The sequence below is a fragment of the Pteropus alecto genome, unplaced genomic scaffold (genome assembly GCF_000325575.1).
Source record: "Pteropus alecto unplaced genomic scaffold, ASM32557v1 scaffold56, whole genome shotgun sequence".
NCBI classification, from domain to species: domain Eukaryota; kingdom Metazoa; phylum Chordata; class Mammalia; order Chiroptera; family Pteropodidae; genus Pteropus; species Pteropus alecto.
The window spans coordinates 443,388-464,843 of record NW_006438871.1 but is presented as its reverse complement, the minus strand read 5'-3'; the positions used below and the strand labels follow the sequence as shown (position 1 = coordinate 464,843).

General features: G+C 65.9%; 1 long non-coding RNA gene across 1 annotated transcript; it reads left to right on the top strand.

Annotated features, from left to right (window-relative positions):
* The first annotated feature begins 3,718 nt into the window (after window positions 1–3,718).
* LOC112483031 lies at window positions 3,719–21,449 on the top strand. The gene is made up of 3 exons (XR_003047476.1): window positions 3,719–7,105; window positions 7,610–16,500; window positions 16,808–21,449. It is a non-coding gene; the product is annotated as an uncharacterized LOC112483031 (long non-coding RNA).
* Window positions 21,450–21,456: the final 7 nt, after the last annotated feature.

The window sequence follows — 21,456 nt, the reverse complement described above, 5'->3', positions numbered from 1 at the left end:
GGCCAGGCGGCGTGTAGGGGGCTGGGCTGGGTGAGCCGAGTCCCCCCCGAAACGAGATCACGCTTGGCGGGGTTGAAATGGCGGCCAGGATGTGGCCGTGCCTTAGCGGCTGCAGACAAAGCCACCATGGCCCTGGGTGCCTGAGGGGCCCCAGTTCCATAGCGGCCGGCGCCTCTGGGCCTCGGGCCCCTCAGCTGCGGAGGGGACACAGCACGGTGCCCCCGGAAGGCAGGGTGCCGGAGCTGTGACCCACGCGTGGCTCAGAGTTCACACCGGAGGCGTCTGAGACCAGCCGCGTGACGGACGGTTGTCCATACCGGCGTGGGGTGTGGCTGGGCCGGTTATAAAGCCTGGCTCCTAACCCTCGCGGGCCACGTGGTCACAGGAGGGGTCCCAGTTGGGGTCGGCGCCCCGGCTCGGGATTTGTTTCCCAAACATGGTTCCCGCTCACATGCAGACAAGGGGCCCGGGGCCGGAGCCCCTGGCCACCAGTGTTCCCACAGGGACGCTCCGCCCAGGCTGCCAGGCTGTCCCCTCGCCCCCGAGGGCGGAGGCTTTCTTTGTCACGCGTTCTGGGCCCTGTCTGGTCCCCATAGCCTCCAGTTAATCATTGAGCCAGGCCAGGCCTGCGGACGCCCCCCTGTTGGGGTCGGGAGGGGGCTGCGGTGCTCTGTGGGTACATGACCCCGAGACCAGGCGGTCGGCTCGCCGGCGCTGGAAACGCTCCCCGTCCTTGCGGGCTGGCCAAGGTCAGCCGGGAGCAGCGTGCAGATTCTCCTGCCCGTGTTTCCCCGAGCTCCCACCATGGGCTCCAGAGCAGGCTGGGGGGACGGTGGGCGCTCAGACCCCACGGCCTCCGTGCACGAGCGGAAAAATGGTGACTTCGGTTCAGGGGGCCGCGTGAGGGGATCCGGGCGGCACCCCCTCACGGGGAACCCCTCACGGTGGCCTCGGGCCAGCCGACCCTCACGCGTCCCCCTGGTGTCCACAGGGCTCAGCGTCTGTCCTCCAGCGCCGGTCCCTGAACGAGGAGTACGTGGAGGTCGGCCGCCTCGGGCCCTCCGACTACTTTGGTGAGTGGGGCCCCCTCCCGCGGGAGGCGGGCCATGCCCCGGGGTCCCGGGAAGGGGCCCGAGGTGAAGACCTGCAGGGCCCGAGGGAGGGGCGTCCACTGACGGCCTGTCCTGGCTGCGGGCTATCCCCCGCGGGCAGCCTCCCACGGTGCGGGCTGGCGCACACCACGCGCCTGCGGTACACGGGGCCCGGACGTGACGCTGCACCGAATGTCGGATTAACTCGAGCCAGGGCGAGCGCGTCCCCGACGCTCCGTGGACGGACTCGCACTGGAGTCACCTCTAACCGGGTCCTGCGGTCGGTCCGGTTGGCTTTGTAAAGCCGGCGGCCCCGCCCGTAGGCAGCAAGGGCGCCGGGGCCCTGACCCGCACCCTCGCCCCCAGGGGAGATCGCGCTGCTGCTCAACCGGCCCCGGGCGGCCACCGTGGTGGCTCGGGGGCCCCTCAAGTGCGTCAAGCTGGACCGGCCCCGCTTCGAGCGCGTGTTGGGCCCCGTCTCCGAGATCCTCAAGAGGAACATCCAGCGCTACAACAGCTTCATCTCTCTGACCGTCTGAGCCCGCTGCCCGCCCTGCCCGCCGCCCCAGCCCTGCTTCCCGTGATGGCGTGCTCGTCCGTGTCGGGGAGGCCGCGGCATGGGCTGGTGGGGACTGTCTCCCTCCAGACTCACGTTGGAATAAAATACTCACCTGGGCATTTCAGAAACGAAGGGCGGACAGGACGCTCCCGGCCAAGGAGTAGCCACACCCCTCCCCACACACTCCCCTTCTTCATCCCTTCATCCTTCCCCACGCCTTTTGGGGGACATAGGAGCATGCCCGCCCTCGTGGCTGTAGGGGTCCAGGGTCCCTGTCTGGTGGGCTGGCCGGGTCCTCCTGGAGCTGACAGGAGGGTGAAGGCCACTTGTCACCCTCCCGTCCAGAGGCTGGTCAGGCAATGACCCCGTTCCCAGGGCTCAATGATGTCAGGTCACCAGGTCTGGAGTGTAACGGGGCAGCAATGTCCAAGGGGGTACCCCACGGATTAGGGAGAAGGGGCTCTCCCGGCCAGTGTCCTGTCGAAGATGCCAGGGCTGGAAGAACCTCTGCGTGACAAGCTGGGCCTAGCCTCAGAGAGGACGGAGGTCCCAGTCAGCTTCCGGCCCGGTGGCAGGGGACCCCACACAGACGTTTAAAGCCCATGTCGGGTGGTCTGGGAACGCTGGCCAGTCTGCCAGACAGTCAGATCCCGCCGTCGGCCTCGCTGGGCCAAGACGGGGCAGGAAGGAAGCACTGTGTGAGTCTGGGGCTTCCCAGGACCCCGAGCACCGTTCCCTCAGAGTCGGGGGACCCCAAGCAGCATCTATTTACTTGTTCCACAGCTTCTGGGAGACCTTGCGAGGGAGAGGAGGGTTTTCTTCAAACATACTCTGGGGATTGTCAGAACCAGAGTCCCCGTGAGTCGCCCTCCAGCAGACCTGCTGCCCTGCACAGGTCTGAGCTCGAGTCTCCAGAACCAGCCCTGGGCCCCACACACCCCAGTCACCGACCCATCGAACTCCCCTTTGAACACATCCTGATCCAGCGCCGCCCCGAGCCGGACCGGCCTGGAGGGGCGGGGCCAGGGCTGGGAGCCGCGTGGTCCCTTCTGGTGGCCTGAAATACTGTCGAATTGTGCCGTTCACCCAATTCTGCTCCTGCCCGCGCACGCCTGGGCCCCAGCAGCCCCGCTGCGGCCCGCGGCTGCCTGTGACGCGGGGCCAGCCCGTGTCGCGACATCCTCCGTGCTGCATGTGCCATTAAACGTGCCGTGAATCTCCTCTTCCCGACTCGGCCTCCCATTTGCTTTCCCTGTGGTAAAATCGTCACAGCACGGAGCCTGCCGTGTCAGCCAGCGTCAGTGTCCAGGTCAGGCCACTCGACACTCACACTGCTGTGCAGCGGCCACCACCGTCCGTCCCCGTAACTTCTTCCATCGTCCCAAACTGAAAGTCCGTCCCCATTAAACTAACTCCCCGCCCCCTCCAACTGTCTCTGCGGAAACTCATTTTGATAATATATTTTGTTTTATCCCATCTATCCAAAATATTATCATTTCAACATGTCATCAATACAAAAATTGTTAGAGACTTTATGCTTTAATACCGAGTCTTTGAAATCACGTGCCTTTTATGTCACGTGATTTCATGGCGTGCGAGTCACATGCACATCTCAACGCGCGCCTTCGTGGCGCTCGGTGGCCATGTGAGGCTGGTGGGCCCCCGGGCGACGCGCGGCTCCGGGCGAGGTGCTAACGCTCAGGCCTGGGCCCAGGTCGGCTGCTCTGGCTGCGAGTCTGCTGGCTGCGCCATCGCAGCCTCCGGTGCACGTGGGGCTCCCTGACACGGGACCCGTCGGCGTGGTGCCGAGTGGCCCAAGACCGGGGAGGGCCTGGCCAGCACCGTGGGCGCCCGGTGTGTTTGCTGAGCTGCGGGTGCGGCGGGGAGGTGCAGGTGGATGACTCCGGGTGGGATGTCAGGCAGGGGCCCAAGGACACGCTTCGGGGACTCAGCACTGGGCCTGGAGCATCCACCTCGTCTTGCTGCAAGCCGGCTCCTCAGCCTTCATGGCTTAAAGCCGCACGTCATCTCACAGGGTGGGGCGGGGCCTCCCGCCCTGTGGCCCTTGGTGGGAGGTCTCGGCAGCTCCCCATGGCCTCTCCTGGGGATTCCTCACCACAGGGCTTCGAGAGTGCGGGGCGGCTGCCGTAACCCATGACCTAGTCTGAGAATCCACAACCATCTCTTCTGCACGTCCTCTTCATCAGAAGCAGGACCCCAAGTACGGCCCACGCTCGGGAGGGGACTGGGCCGTGTCCTCTGAAGGGAGAGGTCAGAGAATGGGGACGCCCCTGAGGCGGGCACTCCTGCTGCTGGGTCTCGCTGTCCTGCCGGGCAGCTCGGGGCTGCGGGGGGTAAGGGCCTGCGTCTGGGGCGCCTCCTGTGCCAGGCTGCGGTGGACGTCGACACTTACAGGTGAAGGGGAGCGTGTTGGGCTGCGAGGGCCCCTTTCACAGGTGGACAGCTTGAGGCTGGAGAGGGTGGCCCTTGCTGGCTCCCGTCCACCGTCCAGCCCACCCTCTCGCCCTGGTCTGCGGGCCTGTGCCCAGCAGCGCCTTCCCACCGGCCTGGGCAGCTGGGTCCTGGGGTTGGCCTGGGACCAAACTGGGCCACAGGAGAAACGCAGCCCTGCAGGCACACTTCAGACTCCCACCTCCAGAGTTTGAGCCACCGAGTTTGTCGCACTTCATTGCAGCGGCCACAGAGGACTCGCACCGAGGCCCCACTGGGACCGAAGCCAGCTCTGCCTGTCTCAGTGCCAGGCTCCACCACCTGCCCGTGCTGAAGCTCGGGGCCTGGGTGCTCCTGCACCGGGTGGGCTGGGCGGGGGCAGGGTACGCTCCCTGGAGGGCAGGCTCTGGTCCCGGCTGCTGGCCTGGCTGGGGTGGGCGGGGCCGTGGCCGGGGGCCGCAGGAAGCCTCTGCGTTGCCCGCTGGGGCTGCCGTGGACTGGAGCAGCACCCTCCCCAGCCGGGCACCAGGCGGGCACAGACCCGGGCTTGTGGGGCTCGTGAAAGCACGCCTGTGTGCGCCAGAGACGACAAGCTGAGCGATTGTTCCTGCCCCACCGCGGCCCCCGGGCCAGTGCCAGGGGCGCTGTGCAGGCCGGGCGCCGAGGGCCCTGGCTCCTCAGCTGCCCTGAGCTGGACGGGGCACCGGTCCTGCCCTGCGGCAGCTTCTGGGAGGGGTTGGGCGTGGCCGGCGACCCCAGGAGGGCGGGGGGAGGGGCTGCTCACTCCCTTCCCAGGCCGGGGCACTGAGTCGGCCCCGTAAATATGTGAGTACATAAGAAAGTGAATAACCTGGGGGTCGGAGGGGGACATTTTGGGAGATCCCGGCTGGGGCTTGCACAGGCCAAAGAGAGACCTCGACCGAAGGCTCACGCTGCACAGAGCCAGCTGGGCAGGCTGGCAGCCGAGCCGTCGTCAGAGGCAATGCTCAGAGCTCCACTCGTGAGGGGAGCTCCTGAGAATTAAAAACGTCGCCCAGCAAAGGGCCCTGTGGAGAAGGTGACGACCGTGGGGACGTCGTCAAGCGTGTGTCCCACGAAGGCGCGTCTCACACGGGGAGCCCTCGGAGCCCGACGAGGACACGGACGGGCCGGCACGGGAGGCCGCACGGTGGCTCGGACGTGCGCGTCCTCGGCCGCGAGGGAACGCGAACCACAGCCGGGGAGACGCCGGCCGCGCCCGCGAGGACGGCCGTGATGACCGACGGTGACAGCGCTCAGTGCTGGCGAGGATGCAGTGGGGGCCGGCGGCAGACGGCAGCCCCGCGAAGGCAGCGGCTGCCGTGCAAACAAAACCGAGCAGAACGTGCGGCCACCATCCCACCAGCTGTCACGGGCGGGCGCGCGGCCCCGGGGTGTGGGGACACGCGCACACGACGCCCGTGCACAAGGGGGGGTGGCCGCTTCACCTGCTGAGCCCGAGCTGGAGACACCCAGACGCCGTGAGTGTGGGGCCATGCACCACAGGACACTGCTCAGCCACACAAGGAGCCGTCCATCACCCGGCTGGGCGGCGGAGTCAGCGGGCGGCAGTGACTCACCCAGAGGTCAGGCATTTCCCAGCTGGCCCCCGGCGGCCAGGCCCCACTGCATGGGCCTGGGGAAGGGCGACGCCTTGTCCGGGAGCCCCTCAGCACTGGCCTGCTGGTCAGGCGGATTCGGGGGTCCTGGGCCCTGCTGTCCAGAGCCTTCCCATGGCCACCGCTGGCCACAGGGCCTCTGTTCTTGAGACTCAGCTCCAGACCGGCCCCCGAGGTCTGCCCCAGCCTCGGCAGACGGCAGCTCATCCCGCGCCTCCAGGCAGCCTTTCCTATGTCACCAACCTCATTGACCTCTTGGCCTCTCCTGCCTCCCGGGCTGTGAGCGACTTGGGAAGCTGTGACTGAGCTCCAGTCGGGCAGGGCTCCAAGGCCAGGGAGGCTTCCTCCTAGCCTCCTAGAATCCGGACTCTTCTAGAGCCTCTCCTGGGCCTGGAGACCTAGAACCCGGGGCACGCCTGGGGGCCACCAAGGTGCTCAGAGCCTTTTCATGGGCGTCGCTGGCCCGAGGCGGAGCTTGCGTGTGTGCTGCGGATTTCTCAGTCTACGTGTGGGACTTGCGGCCGTGTAGAAGGCCACGGGGTCTGTCTTGGCTGCTCCGAGCAGGGGCTTCGCGCCAGCTCCATATTGTGTCTGCCTCCAGGCCAGAGCCCTGTGTCGCTCCACTGGAGACGTCCCTGTCAGCCTCCGCGGTCAGGCTTTCCTTGCCTTCTGCAGCCGGAGAACCCCGGCTGGTATGCTCCAGGACGCCCTGGACGACGGGCCTGGCAGACCCTGCACTCCTGCGCCGTGCCCGACCGGGGTGGGGTCGGCATCTGGCGGGCCGGCCGAGGCACGACCCCGGGCTCGGTAACCTAACGGGCCTCGCGACCCGGTCCTGTTCCTCGAGTGCTATGCCACCACAAGTCCCTTCTCTTCTCTGGGCCTCGACTGGCTCGTCCAAGGGGTGGGACTAGTGACACCACCTGCGCCCAGGTGTGCCGGTGAAGCGGGGTGCGGGCACGGGGGCGGGCAGGCCGGGAGCACTTGCTCGTGCGATTCTAACCACGTCAGCATGCGTGAGGGTTACCCGCCCTGCCCCGGGCACGCGAGAGACAGGCCCATGTGTCCGCACCCTTTCCTGCAGATGGCCTGGCGTCTGGGCTGCAGGGTGGCCTCGTCCCTGCCCCCAGCCTGGAACGCTCCCCTCCCCGTCCCCGCCCTTCCTGCTGCTCATTGGGCCGAGCGGCTCCCTGGGGCTGGTCTCTGAGTGTGCCAATGAGGGGCGCCCAGGCGCTGCCAGGGGCCCCCATTCTGCAGAGGTGACACATACGTCCTTGGTCCCTGCAGCTTGCCCTCGCCGTGGTTTGCAGTCGCCTGTAACATCACTGTGAAACCTCGAGACATAAAGAGCCAGCTGCGTTCTGCGGGTGAGGACTGTGACGGGCCCACGGTGTCTGGGGGTGGGGGGACCGCACAGCGGGAGTGTCCCCGTCCTTTGTCCTGGATCCGTGCGTTCCTGGCTGGTGTGGGGCCAGCAGTCAGACTTCCCACTTGGTCCGGGGCTCAAGGGCCAGCTCTTCCCGCAGCCAGGACCAAGTTGCCAGCTTGTGCGGTCCAGTCCCAACAGTCACGCCGTGTCACCGCCACCAGGGTCTCCGAGGTCCCGGCCTACCTGGACTCAGGGAGGGGACACGGACCCCACCTCTTCATGGGAGAAGTGGCAAAGAATTCGCGGTCGTGGTTTAACATTGCCACTCGGCTCGGTTTCCGGGGACACGGTCATGACCCAAATGAGCTTTGCTCGGAGTCAGCAAGCACATGGTGCTGTCCTTACGTGTCTCGAGGTCCTAGGGATGGAGACCCCACCTACAGCGGTCCTGCTGTGGACACAGACTAGCTCCCTGGTCCACGTCAGGACGTGTCTCCCCCAGCACAGGGACCTCGTCGGCTTGTGCACAGCTGTCCCCCGGCTCCATATGCACAATCGGGACCCAAACGTTTGTCGAATGAATGCATGATGGACTCTAAGCCCCCAGAAAACCTCGCGGGGACAACTTGGATCAGAAGGCATTGAGCTGCTGTGCCGAGGAGCCCCAGGCTCCTTAGCCGAGGTAGGGAAATCGGGAGCGGGGTCCGGGGCCATCGCCAGGTTGCCGTGGGGATGCAGGAGCCAGGGCTGGAACACCGCCTGGGCCCCCTGGCCCCACGCGGGTCTTCCGAGCCACCGGAGTCAGAAGACGTCCATCACGCTGCTCTCGGTGAGACCATCGTCACTCCCAAACTCCCCCGTTACTTACACGCTTCGGGGGGGCCCCCGAACCCCGAACCCCGGGAACACCTGCGTTTCACTTTTCCTATAGAGCAGACCGGGTGTCCCACGATCTAGATGTCCCAGTGTAAGCTCTCCACGTGGTGTGCACGGGCCCTTCTCCAAGTGGCCATGGGGAGGGTGGGACAGCGGCAGCCATCCTGCCCAGGGGAGGTGGACCTACGCTGCCCCCAGCCCGGCTGTGGCCACGCCCTGGGCACTGGGCTTCGGATGCTTCCGTCTGGGGAAGCCCGAGGGCCAGTTGGGAGGTGGGGCCCGTGGGCAGTGGCCAGACCCAGTTCCCCGCCTCCCCGAGCTGGAGAAGGGCTCTGCCCAAGGTCACTTCCTCTCCCAGCCGCGGGCATCTCGCCCAGAGCAGCTGCCCAAGCGCTCTGCGCCTGCCACCCCCACACCTTCCGGTCCAGGACTGGCTGCCTCTGGCTTCCTTCTGGTCACCTCCACGGCCAGGCGCAGTGCAGGCCCCTGGCATCTGCCACCGCTCCCGCTGGCTCCCACGCCCACCTTCCCTCCTCACAGTCCGGCCCCAGACGGCCGAGAGCCACAGACATAGCAGCCAGGCCTTTCCGGCCCCACCCGCCCACCCACCTCACACCTCCCTCCCTGCAGCCCCGACCCCCAGGCCTGAGCACCCCGACCCCTCACCCTGCCTGGACCCACCCTCCCCCGGATCCCCACCCGTGACCCCACTCTGCCCAGGACTGAGGGACACTTGGCATGGCAAGAAGCCACAGAGGCGCCTCAGGCCTGAGTGCCGGACGGCCCCATGGGGGTGGGGGCAGCCTCCCCCTCCCACTTCAGGATCAGACTCCAGGGCAGCTGTGGGAGACCAGGAACCTTCCAGAATGAAATGCAACCCGCCTGTGGGGTGGAAGCCTTCCTGTCCCTCGGGCGGGCAGTGCTCAAGGAACAGGGCGATAACTGCTGGAGCCCCAAAGAGTGCTGGGGTGCTGGGGGCGGGAAGGGCAGCGCTGCTCTGGCCCCGGCCAAGGGGTGACCTGGACAAGGCTGCTTCCGCTCCAGACCCCACGCTGTCCCTGTGACCTGGGGAGCAGGGCAGGGCGGCAGAGACCCTGGGTCCGGGACCTCTGGTTTCTGGAGGAGCAGGAGGGGGTGTGGTCACACCGCGACTCCAGGCCCTCAGGGGCCCCCAACACCTGCATCTGCATCCTGGCCAGGAAGCCCCTCGGAGCCCAGGCTGGTGGGTCTCGCTGACCTCAGACCCTGCCTTGCGGGAGGCCACCAGGGTGTGAGCCTGGGTCTTCACTGCTTGTCCCCTCGCTCAGCAGATCTCAGCAGCCCCAGTACCTGGCCGGATCTGAGAGGGGCTCCGGGGACCCCTCCCCATCCCCTCCGCCCCGCTCCAGGCCCCACTGGTGCCGGGACACATGACGACTGAGAGGAGCCTTTGCTGCCAGGAGAGCCCGGGCCCAGGGCAGACAAGGTGTGGACGCGGAGCGGCCACCCGCATGCAGCCTCCTGGCGTGTGGAGGCGGAGCGTGTGCCAGGCCTGCCTCGGTGCCGTCAGGCCCGGTCGCTCAGAACCCGCACGGCAGCCACTGGGGCCCGTTTTCTAGACGAGGCAAAGGGGCTCGGAGAAGGGACGAGAGCTGCCAGGGCTGGACCCTCAGGCCTGGGCTGGGCCGTGGGGTTCTCACCCGGGCCCCCCACGCCCCCCCGCAGACACGCACCTCCCTGTTCCCGCCCAGGTGTGGTCTCTCTGCCCAGAAGCTGGGCTGGGACCCGGGCCCGCCCCCGCCACCATGGCCTGTCACTGCTCATAAAACCTCTTGTTTATGGGTCGAGCCACCACCCCAGGAGGGCCAGCCAGGTGGCCCTCAGAGGGCGTCCCCAAGCAGTGCTGCAAAGGGGCGGAAGGTGTGGGGAGGCAGTGTGGTGCAGCGGGCAGTCACCTCGCCGGTGGTGGCAGGCTGGGCCACACCCCGCCTACGTGAGCTTGGACAGTGGCTGGACCTCAGGCCGCTGTCCCTCCAGTGCTAGCCCCTGCTGGATTAGGAGGCCTGGGCAGAGCTGAGCAGACCCTCATCTAGGCCTCCACGGTCCCTGTACGGTCCTCGGCCCAGCAGAGACCTGTCTCTGAGGCCACCGGCCCGTGCACTGCCCCTCCTAGGCTGCGAATGAGGGAGAGCAGAGTGTGGCCCAGGTTCTGGCACATTCCACTGAACATGCTCATGGCGTGTCGCGCTGACCCACCATCATCCCTGGGACTGCAGTCTCAGTGGTAAGTGGGTGGACGGGCCCTGAGCTGCTGAGACCACTCAGCAGGGCAGTGAGGCCACACACACAGCAGCAGGCCCCAGATGTCCGGCTCCCACGGGCACAAGGGCGGGTGGGGGGCCCGGCCAGGGTGGCTGAAAGCGGTGAGGGGCCAGCTGCAGCAGCGGGCGTGGGGTCCAGCAGGGGGCGTCCCACTGGGGTGCTCTGTGAGCCCCTCAGCCCAGGCTGCACCAGCTCCAGTGGGTGCCCACCTCCAGCTGGGAGGGCCTTCCAGGGCCTGAGGGCACCCCGGTGTGTGAGGGGGTGCAGGCAGGGGCGCAGGGCCCGCCGACTCAAGGGAAGCGCAGCACCCTGCCCACTGTCTGCTGTCCGTGGGCACGACGGTTCTCCTGTGGGACTCCGGCCACCTCAGCACAGCTCCTGGGCTGGGGCACCGGCTCCGGGGGTGGCAGGTGAGAGACGTGGGGCTGCCGAGGGGGTGCCCCGGGAAGCGGGTGGGAAGGGCAGGACGCGCGGTGGCGAGGGAGGCCGCCTCATGTGGACTCTGGCCTGCTCTCCACACCTGTGGGCCACACCCTGTCCAGTCCTCTGTTGGGGCCACAGCCAGGGAAAGGGAGACTGTGCAAGCCACGGGGTTGGGGGGGGGGCTCGGGTGGGCAGCAGGAGGGACCTGGGCCACCACAGAATGCCGCTCTGGGCGAATCCCCGCCACCGGACGAGACCCGAGTGGGTGCGTGTCTGGGGGAGATGGGCCCCCTCCTCCAGGGAGGCCGCCAGGAGAGCACGAGCCCTTCACTCAGTCCCTTCCTGAGCGGGAGCCCCAGGAAAACAGTTGCAGTGCACAGAAGGTGGGGTTCTCTGTCCCGCCCCCACCCCAGCCCCTGGCTCAGAGGGGGTGCTGAGACCTTGCCTTTCTCAGTCTGGGAGGGTTTGGGGAGGCTCTCGAGGAACCCCTCCCCCTAGCTCGAAGGCACTGCCACCCTCCCTGCCCAGCCTCCTGGGTGACAGGGAGCCCTGCAGATCCCCGGACCAGGCTGGCCTGGCACAGCTGGGTGGGGAGCGATGGGCTGGCCACGGGAGAGCAGGGGCGGGGAGCAGGGGGAAGAGGGGAGGAGGCCGGGGGAGGGGAGGCTGAGGAATTGAAAGTGCATTCCCGACAGATGACGTAGCTCTGCAGCCTGGGGGGGGGCGATGCCCTTCTCTGGAAGGTCCCTGGGATCCCTCCCTCAGCTCCCCACTTCCCCCCCCCCACAGGGAGGTGGGTGGGGCCAGGCTGGAAGGAAGGAAAAGTCCAGCCTGGGCCCCCCACGCTGGCTCTGCTCAGATGCCACCTCCTCCCTGAAGCCGCCTTCCTTCCATCCCTCCTGGGGGACCTGGGGTGCCTTTGGGGAGCCTGGCTTCGTCCCGTCAGACGTGGGCTGGCCCGGGAACTCGTGGGCAGGGCCTAGGGGGCCCAGCAGACACCTGCTGAGTGCCAGAGCTCCAAGGCAGGGCCCCAGGGCTGTCGGCTGTCGCTGGCTGGTGTTGGGGCCCTGGGGAGGCATGGCGGGGTGGGGTTCCCCAGCACCACCCCCCCAGGCTGCCAGGGCCTCTGAGGGGACTCGGCCGGGCTTTGCTGTGGACTAGGCAGGCACTGGATGTCTCCATGCTCCCTGTGCACCAGGCATTTTTCTAGGTGCTTCTGTGACTCCCCATTCACGCCTCCGACCCCTTTCTGTGGGACCGCCACCCGGTTTCTCAGCTGAGGCTCAGTGGGTGCCGTGCGTGCCCCCCCGCTGGGTGCTGAGGCTGCCCTCGGCTGGGCAGCAGGCAGGCCCGGTGTGCAGGGCGCTCCCTCCTCAGACCCAGGCTGGTGGCAGGTGAACCGGGGTCCTGGAGACAGGGACAGTGGTTCTGGGGGGACCTTCGGGAAGGTGATAAGCCAGGCCTCTGTCCCTACGTCCACTACCAGAGGAATGCGCCCCCTTCAGTGAACAAGGCCTTGCCCAGGCCTGAGTCAGCTTCCTCCCCAGTCTGGACGACTCGGCCACTTGGGGGAGGCCGTGTGGCTCCTGACCCTGGGACTCGTCCTCAGAGGCCGAGGGGACGCTGTACTTCCCTGTACGCCCTCACCAGGGCACCTCGGCGAGGGAGCTCGTGTACCCCTGGCGAACACCCTTGAGTCGAGGGGCAGCAAGTTCCAAAGGTGCCCGTCAGGCCTCGGCGGCCCCACCGACAAAGCCACCAGTTACGCCACTTCAGACTTCCCGACAGAAACAGAGATCATCAGTCTTTGTTGCTGTTTTAATTTCTCAGTCTCGGGATGACTTGTTATGCAGCGGTCGCCTCTGGAGACGGGGCCCAGAGTGGTTCTATAACTCACCCGCGGAACATGCCAGAAAGAGGTGGAGCCTGGGATGGGACCCAGTCACCCGGGCACCGAGCTGCTCTCTTCCAGGGTCCCGCTGCCGGGCTGGGGTTCTGGGATCTTCGTTAGGCACCTTGCAACCCCGAGGCCTCAGCCTGGCCGCACCGAGCTGCTTCATGAGGGGGTGCGGGGGAAGGAGCTGCAGAGTCAGAGGTCCCGTGGCTCTGTGGGCCTCCGACTTCCAGGACCTCATAGGAGGCAGGGCGGGGCAGGCCTGGGCCCTGGCTGGCCCCGGGCCTCGCCAGCAGAAGCATCTAGACTTCCGATGGCTGCGTCTGCTTCTGCCCACGTTCGCTTTGCCGGAGGAGGCTGGTGCAGAGTGCAGAATTATTTATAACGTGTTATCTGCAGGAACAATGCTTTGTAACTTGGGGCGGGCCCAAGACTTGTGAAGGGTGGTGCTGCCAGGACCCAGGCCACCACCTCCCAGGCCCTGCACACGAGGCTGGAGCTCTTCCAGCATCTTCTGGTGGCTTCCTTGTCACAGAGCCATTAGGGTGACTCTGGAGCAGAGAAGGACCTGGGCTGAACAGTCACTGTCCTGTTGAGCACAGACCCCAGGGCAAGGGGACAGTCGTCCTGTGGGACGGGGTGGGGCTGGGACCTGGATGGTGGTGTTGAGATGGGGACCGGTCAGGTTTCAGAGACCCTTCGAGGGTTCCGTCAACAAGACGTCCGGGCAGGCGGGAGGAACGTGTGCGACAAGGTCCGGGTCGGCTCTGAGACCACTGCTCTGTGCCCCCAGGTGGACGGGGTCTCTGGCTGGCTTGCAGAAGGCCTGGGGCCGTCATGGCCGTGCTCGGGCTGACCTGGGCATCCACTGGGGGGGTGGTGCTGAGTGGGTGGTTAGCTTTGGGGGTCTGGGGTTCAGGACAGAGAGCCAGGCTCGACTCACCAGCCTGGAGGTGGCATGCAGCTGTGAGACTGTGTCGGCCTGCCGGGGACGGAGCAGGCGGTAGGAGCCGGCCCTGGGCTCGCCAGAGAGAGGGGGCCGCTGGGAGACGAGGAGCTAGCAAAGCGGACGAGACCGGGCAGCCCGGGGGACGCAGCAAATCAGGAGTGGGGTGTCCTGGAAGCCAGCGAGGGCAGCGTGTCCAAGAGGGGACGTGGCACCGGGCCCCATGCTGCTGTTAGGTCCATCGGAGACCTGACTGACCAGTGCCACAGTCTCACGAGCCCCTGGGGGGCTCGACAATGGGCTGGGGTGTGGGTTGGACACAGGAGTGGGCATCTGGCCCTTCCTGGCCACGGACAGCCTTCCGAGGAAGAGCTCCGGTCTTGGGCCAGAGCCACCGAGAATGGGGCTCTTTCTCACTCCGTGTGGATGAGGAAGCCTAAGCCACTTCCTGTCACCATGGGGGACTTGGCTGGAAGAGGACGTTGCAGTAGACAGGACCACTGAGACGGAGCGGGACGCTTGATCAGACCGCTCCTGAGGCCGTGTGCATGGGCCGGCCAGGCCGAGAGGCGGGCGAGCCGCTTGTCCGTGTGTGTGTGTGTGTGTGTGTGTGTGTGTGTGTGTGTGTGTGTCCACCGCACCTCCGAGGGGTCGCGGCACGAGGGCAGGGTCAGTGCGGTTCACATGTGTCTCCGGTGCTGAGCACAGGGCGCACACGCGGTCCAGCGGGCACCCGATAAGTGTTTGTCGTCGAATGAGTGCGTCTTAGGCACCGTCAAAGCGGGAGAGACAGGCTGAGTGATAAACTCGCCCAGGGTTTCAGCCAGCAGGTCTGGAAGTGACTCTCCTGTAGATCGAGGCAGGGTCGCGGGTGCTGGGCAGTTCTGTCTTGGATTTCTTGGGATGAGGGGCGCCCCATGACCTTGGCAGCACTGAGGGGTCTGGAGGGTCAACAGGAGCTGCTGGCACAGGGCAGAGGGTGGCCCCGTGGGGCTGTCCCCCAGCCCGACAGGCATGGCCGTGTTCCCTGCCCCACCTGGCCCTGCCTGCGCCCCTGTGCAAGGCCCTCGGGGTACGGCAGAGGCGCCCGCTGTCTGCCCGCCGTGGCGCGGTGTCTGCACAAACGTCGCTGCGGGCAGCCGTGTCTTTAACGAGACGGGCGAGCACGGTCTACCCTCGGCCTGCGCCCGGCTCTGTGCTGAGCACCTTTGGCGTCACTTGGAGTGACCCAGCGGGCAGCTGCCCCCACCCTGTCAGTCCCCTGCTGGCTTCGAGGCTCGGAGAGGCGAGGCAGCTAGCCAAGGGCTGCACGGCCAGCAGGTGGTGGCGCTGTCCCCACAGCCGGAACTGGTTCCTCTGGGCCTCGGCCTGCCCTCCTTGTCAGCGCCCCTGTGACGCCCAGGGGTGGGTGCACAGTAGGTGCTCAGGCACCTGAGGCCCTTGTGCTGTCCCCAGGGGGAAGCACCTGGCTGCAGAGAAGCTGTGGGCCTCTCCCACACACCTGGAGGTGGCCCTCAGGTCACAGCAGGACAAGGGGAAGGTTATCTGACAGGACTTTGCTCTCCTGCTGAGAAAAACACTTCTCCAGAGTCACAAGCAAGGAGGTTTTCCAAGTTCACTCTCCGCTTGGCCCGAACCCTCCCTGCCCCCTCCGCCTGTCGAAAGGGCAGATTGCGTGTCCCCAGGGAGGAAGGGGCTGCAGGGTCCCCCAGAGCAGAGTGAGCCCGCGCGCGGTGCCCGCCCCTGCTCTGACTGGCCAGGCTCGTGGTGGGGGGCTGAGGGCAACCCGACAAGTCCTAGACTTGGGGTCCAGCCTGGCCCATCGGAGCTCCGTGCCCCCCACCCCAGGCCCGTGACATGCAGCCCTGACGCTCTGAAAAGTGTGGGTCCGGGTGGGAGTGAGGGGGCCGCTGCGTGTCCCCTGCGGAGAGAGCAGAGGCGAAGGCTGAGGGCCCAGCGTCCTGAGGCCGCTCGCCCTGGAGCCCAGCAGCCACGCGACCGGCCACGCACCCTGGAGCCCAGCATCCTGAGGCCGCGCACCCTGGAGCCCAGGATCCTGAGGCCGCGCACCCTGGAGCCCAGCAGCCACGCGACCGGCACCCGCCCCCGCTTCCTCGGGCCGCTTTGCGCTGGGCCCTTGTCACAGCAGCCAGGAGTCCTGACGCCTACGGAACTGCAAGGTGGAGGTGGCTCTGACCGTTTCTCTGCGTGACGGGGGCTGCGGGTCCCCCTGCCCGGCTTCCTCCGCCTGACCCTCTGAGCCCGCGGACGTGGGCATTTGGGGGCCTATCTGAGGTCACGTCCCCACACGCTTAGCACGGTGCCACTCACACAGGACACGCATCTGTCGAAGGGCCACCGAGCCGTGAGGTTCCCTGAGGGGCCCCATCTCCATTCTGCTTGGGCTCCCCGGAGGGGAGCAGTCACGGCCACAAATGCGGGCGCACTGGGGGGCGTCGCTCTGCCTCCTACTCATCTCCCCACCCCTTTATCTCCCGCCCCCTCCCCTGCCTGGCTCTGCTCCCCTTCTTCTCCGTGCTGCTCTCCCATTCAGTGTCCCCCCACCCTCCTCCCTTCCCCGTCTCCTGCCCCACCCCCCAGGCCTGGCCTCAGGGAGCCACAGTCCATCCCCAGAAGGTGGTGGCTTCCCCGGGCGGAGCCCACTGAGGCCCGTCGTTGCCTGTGCCCTGCCGGCTCCCGGGGTGGGGGCACCTGAGCAGCACATCATGGACTCCCGGACACCAAGTGAGAAGAAGCTGGCCTGGCGGCCACGCTCTGACCGCTGCGGATGGCACTTGGAGGACGTGAGCGCCCGGGCTCGGCCTGGGGCTGCTGGGCATGAGCGCATGGAGCAATGTCACTGTCCACACGAAGGCACCGTCTTCCCAGCCGATGGCTGAGTGGACACGGGGCCCGAGCACGGGAGAAGGGTGGACGGACGTGTCTGATCACGGTGGGTTTAGGTCGTTTCCAGCCTTTGCTCTTCCAAGTTGCCCTGGACCCTTTGATGGCTGTTGTGTGTGGGCCACTTACTCAGCCAGGTCCCCAGCCACAGGGGCACAGGGTGGGGCCACGGCCACCCGACTGGCTCCTGACAGCCGCCACGGACACCAGCCCTGGGAGGTCAGGGGTGTCCCCGGCCCCTCCTACAGCTTAGGTTGTCTGTCCCAGAGACGGCTTCTGTCCCCTTAGGATAAAAGTCCACATTCCTTCGGTCCCAAGGCCTAAGCGACCTGCCTACCTCTCTCATCTCCCAACAGCCAGCTGGCTCCTGCCCCAGGGTCTTTGTGCATGCTGTTACTGCTACCTGCAAAGCTACATCCAGGTCTTCCCCAAATCGGCCCCGTGTCACATAGGCCTTCCTGACCACCCCGGAGCCCTCACCTGACAGCACTCGCTCATCGTTTCCCGAGGCCGTGGGCGCCATCCTGTGCAGTCCCCCAGTGCTCCGCACAGTGCCTGGCACATGTGTTTGTTCAATGAACGAGTGACTACTTCTTGAAGCGCCCTCCGAGCTGGCCGTTACGCAGGGAAGGTGGCCCAGCGCTAAACGGCCTGCTTGCGGTCACACAGCGGGGAGGCTGGGCATTACAGAGTAGGAACTGACCCCTGGCCCGCTGGTCTCCAGGGCTCTGCTGCCTTCTGGGAGGAGGCAGCATCCCCCTCCGCCCCGAACTCACCTGGTGAGCCCTGCCACGTAGATGTGAACTCTGGGTGTCTATACTAGCCTTGTCCAGCAGAAAAACAATTTGAGCCACACATGGCATTTAAAGTTTTCTAGTAGCCACATTTAACAAAGGAAAAGCAAACAGGTGAAATGAATTATCATCACATAGTTTAATCGACATATCAAATGTTGTCATTCCGACATGATTAATTGATATAAAAATTACTAATGAGAAATGTTAGGCTCTTCACTTCCACACAAAGTCCTCTAAGACTGTGTGTGACTTAACCATCCAGCACGTCCCAGTTCCGACCGGCCACATCTCCAATGCCTGATGGCCACCCGGGGCTCATGGCTCCCGGACTGGACAGCCCAGGTCTGGCCTTCGATTCTTGAAGCTACCGAGTGTCCGACGATGTAGGTTTTCACACACAAAATATTAAAACATTGATTGTGGGCTCACATGCTATTTTAAACTTCATTTCCAGCTGCATATTTAGAAAAGAAAATAAAATCATTTAATAGGGAGTTTAAAAAAACGCTGAGCTCGACCTCCCTGCCTCTTGGCTGTCTTCTCCCTTTCTGGGGAGCCTGAACTGGAAAGGCTTGATCCCCAGCTACTGGGGGCCTGGGGCGCCGTAAGGTAATGACTTAATGAGCCCCTGTCTGGGCACTTTTGATCTTCAGGGAGCAGTGCCCACCTGGCTGAGGCTGCTCCAGGGTTAATTGCCCTGATCCAGGAAAGCCTTGCCCAGAGATAAAGGACTGCAGGGCTCCATCGTGACAAATTGTTTTGCGATCTGCTCCGGCACCAGTGGAGGCCCAGGTGTGGACGGTCAGCGGGCCCCCACCCCTAGGACCCTGGCGTGGGCAGATGGGCAGCGGGCTCTGCAGGTGTGTGTGTGTGTGTGTGTGTGTGTGCGCAAACACGTGTGCATGCTGTCTCTCCTGGGCAGGACGGAGACTCTCTGTTGGGGAGGCAGCTCTGCAAGGGGGGAGGGATGATCCACCTCCATTTTCCGGATGAGAGAACTGAGACTTGGAGCGGTCTAGGGACAAACCACACCAACAAGGTCAGGGTCAAGGGGCACATGGCAGCCAGGCCTGGCGTGCCCCTCCCCGTCCCTCTGCACTTTGGGACTGGGGATCGGGTGTGGGCTCCAATCTTGCTGCCTTTATCGCTGGTGGCCACATCATCCTCACACATTCGTCTGTGACCTGCGGGACAAGTGCCACCTAATTCCATCCTGTGCCTCAACAGAGCATGTGCGCAGCGGCCCCAGCCTGTCTTCACTGCTGGGACTGAGGGCATCCGAATGCTCCGTCTAAGAAATGGGGGCGGGACGTATCTTCACTGCCGGGGTCTGTGTGAGTGACACGAAATTGCATGAGGCCGAGATGACTCCCACGGTGAAGTAACAGTGTGGAGTGCCAGCTGGTGCCAAGCCCCTGGCGGAGTTTGAACGGGGTGAGCTGGCGTGTAGGGTGAATGCTGGCTGCACACCACACAGGGCGCTGGGCTCTTTGACAGGCCCCCTCCCTCCTCCGAGGGAAGGACAAGGCCCTTCCTGCTCCTCCCCAGGCCGGAGGGAAGCAGTCACCTCAGCTGCGTCTATTTGGAACACCTGACTCACGTAATTACGGGCCTGCGGGCACGTGGGGGCGCCCGGGACGCCGGAGATGGCCCGGAAGCACCGGCTCCGGCTCCGGCTCTGGGGGCGACTGGCCCTCCCCGCCGCCAGGTGCACCGTCACCTCCCACGAGCACCCCTTCAGCCGGGAGATTCCCCTGCGCCCCCTTCTTCCGCCGCGGCCTCGGGCTGGCCTGCGGGGCCCGTGCTCGCCGCCTGAGGTCTTCACGCGCGGAACCGGAGTGGGCGTGGCCGCCTGGGTCCCGCGGCGGAGCCCCGAACGCCGTGCCTGCGCCTCCTGACTCAAGTATATTTAGCCTCATTATCGAATGTTTGCAGTGAACCGTGTGAACCTAATAGCGGCTGGAAGTGAAACTCGATTCCCAGGCAGAAAGCAGCACGTGACCGCGCCTAAGCAGGGGGATCGCCCTGCCGGCGGGGCGCGGCGGTGCCCCCAGAGGCCTGGCCCCGCGCGGAAGGCCACCTCTTGCAGGGAGCATCCTGCACCCACCTCCTCCCGCCGCCCCTTCTCTGGAGGCCGAAATGAGGGCGGTGCTGAGAGGGACCAGGGCCCGGGAGGGGTCCACGCAGGAGTGGTTCTCATCCCAGCTGGTGACCTCCTGGTCAAGGCAGTCCCACGGTCTCCATTCCCAGATCTCGGAAGCAGAGCTTCTGCCAGTTTTTCTCCGAGGACGGGGAAGAGTGGGGCGAGCTGGGTTTGGGGGGCCCTGTCCCACCCCGGGCGGGCCCGGGTGCTCTAACGCGCGTGGTGCGCCCAGTTCCCCCACGGAGGCTCTGCGCCCTTGCAGAAGTTTTTGCCACCCTCGCGCGGCCGCTGTTGTCGTGGTCGCTATGACGACGCGCCGAGGTTTTATTTTTAATAGCGGCCGGCGATTAGAGAGAGGGAGGCCTGCGCGCTTCCCAGCGCTCTCCAGTCCTGGGGCGGGGGTGTGCCGGAGCTGCCCCTGCTCCCCGCCCTTGCTCTGGCCTGAGACTCCAGTCGGAGGCCCCCCTTTCGCATCCCCAGATCTCCCCTGGCCTCAAACTCGAACTGGGCGGCCCTAAAGTGCCAGACTGGGAAGGGGCACAGTCGGAAGCACCCATCTGGGCTGCTCAGTGGTGGCAAGGACCCCCAGGAGTCAGGGACCTTCTGTGCAGAGCTTGGAGCCAGAAGGGCCCCACCTCCTCTGAAATACAAGCGACCTTTCCTCCTTCGTTCCCACACCTGCTATCAAATTGAGTTCTTTAACCCCAAAAAAGTGTCTTTGCGTCCCCTCTGCCCGAGAGGAATCCGAGGCCCGACGGGGTGATTCAGTCAACTCTGGGATAAGTTGGGGACAGCTTGGACTGAGTCCAGAGTCCTGGCAGTGAGCAGTCGGGCTGCCTTCCAGAAACTACCAGTGGTCCCTCTTGGAAGCAATAGAAGGTTCCACCTGGACGGACAAGGACTGGCTTTCAGGGCTTCCAAACGTCTCCACGCTTTCCCTGGTTCGTTCTCCCTCGGCCCTCCACTCTGAACTGCCCGCACTGCGCTTGCGTGCCGTGGTCGCAGCGGCGTGGGAAGGCTGCAGGTGTGGAGGCCTATGGAAAGGCGGGGCAGACCTGGGCCTCTGGGAACCGCATGAGAAGCTCCCCACCACTCCCGCCTACCTCCAGGTATTTGGGGGAGTGAGCGCCCCGAGGCCCCTCCGAGCTGGCCTTTGAAATGCCAGACGGCCCCACCAAGGATGAAAGGCCGCCAGCCGGGCTGCGCCTGTACTGCCTCTGTCCAGCGGGGCCGTTGGGGGTGGTTGGCGCAGGCGGGCGTTATTCTCCTCTGCCACCCCCGCCCCCACCGGGGAGTCTCCTGGCCTCCAGGGGCTTCGGCCGTCTAACATTGGGCTCCCTGGCCCGCCACGCCCCTAGCTCTGGTACCAGAACTCGTCCGCCCCCTCGAGGCACCGACACTGGCGGGCGACAGGGCCCTAAGCCCGGGTCCTATCCCACCTGGTCTAGGGGGGCGGAATCCACCCAGCCCGGGTGCACCCGCCCTTTGGTGGCGAGGGAGCCGTCCAGCTGAGCTCAGGCCTCCCGCTCCCCGCGCGTCCTGCCCCCGCATCGCGCTCTGTGCCGCGCCTCGGCCGCAGGCGGCGCTCTGTGCGCCCGGCGGATCCCGACACCGCAGGCTCCCACTCCGAGTGCCTCACGGGCGGCTCCTCTGTCTCTTCCAAACCCTTTGAGTTCCCGGCTCAGGCCGCAGACCGGCCTTCCACGAGGGAGTGGGGACGCGGGGGACGCGGGGTCCCAGGGTGGGGACGAGGCACGCTGCAGCCCCCTCCTCCGATCTGGGCTCTCTCCCATCGGAATGTGGGTGGAGGTTCCAAATTCAGACGCCCCAGGCATCGGATTGTGGGCGGGGGCGCGTGGCAGCCGCCAGGTGAGTGCCCCAGACTCGCCCCTAAACCCGCCCCACCTCTCACCAGAGACTCACTCCCCCTCCTTTTATGGAGAGGGGGAGGCAGGGGCCCTGAATCCCGACCGCGGAAAGAGGCCCAAGCGCCGCGGCGGGGGGCGGGGGCGGCCTGCTTTTGCCCTTTTTGGCGTCGCAGCTCTGGGCGCTGCCCTCTGCTGCC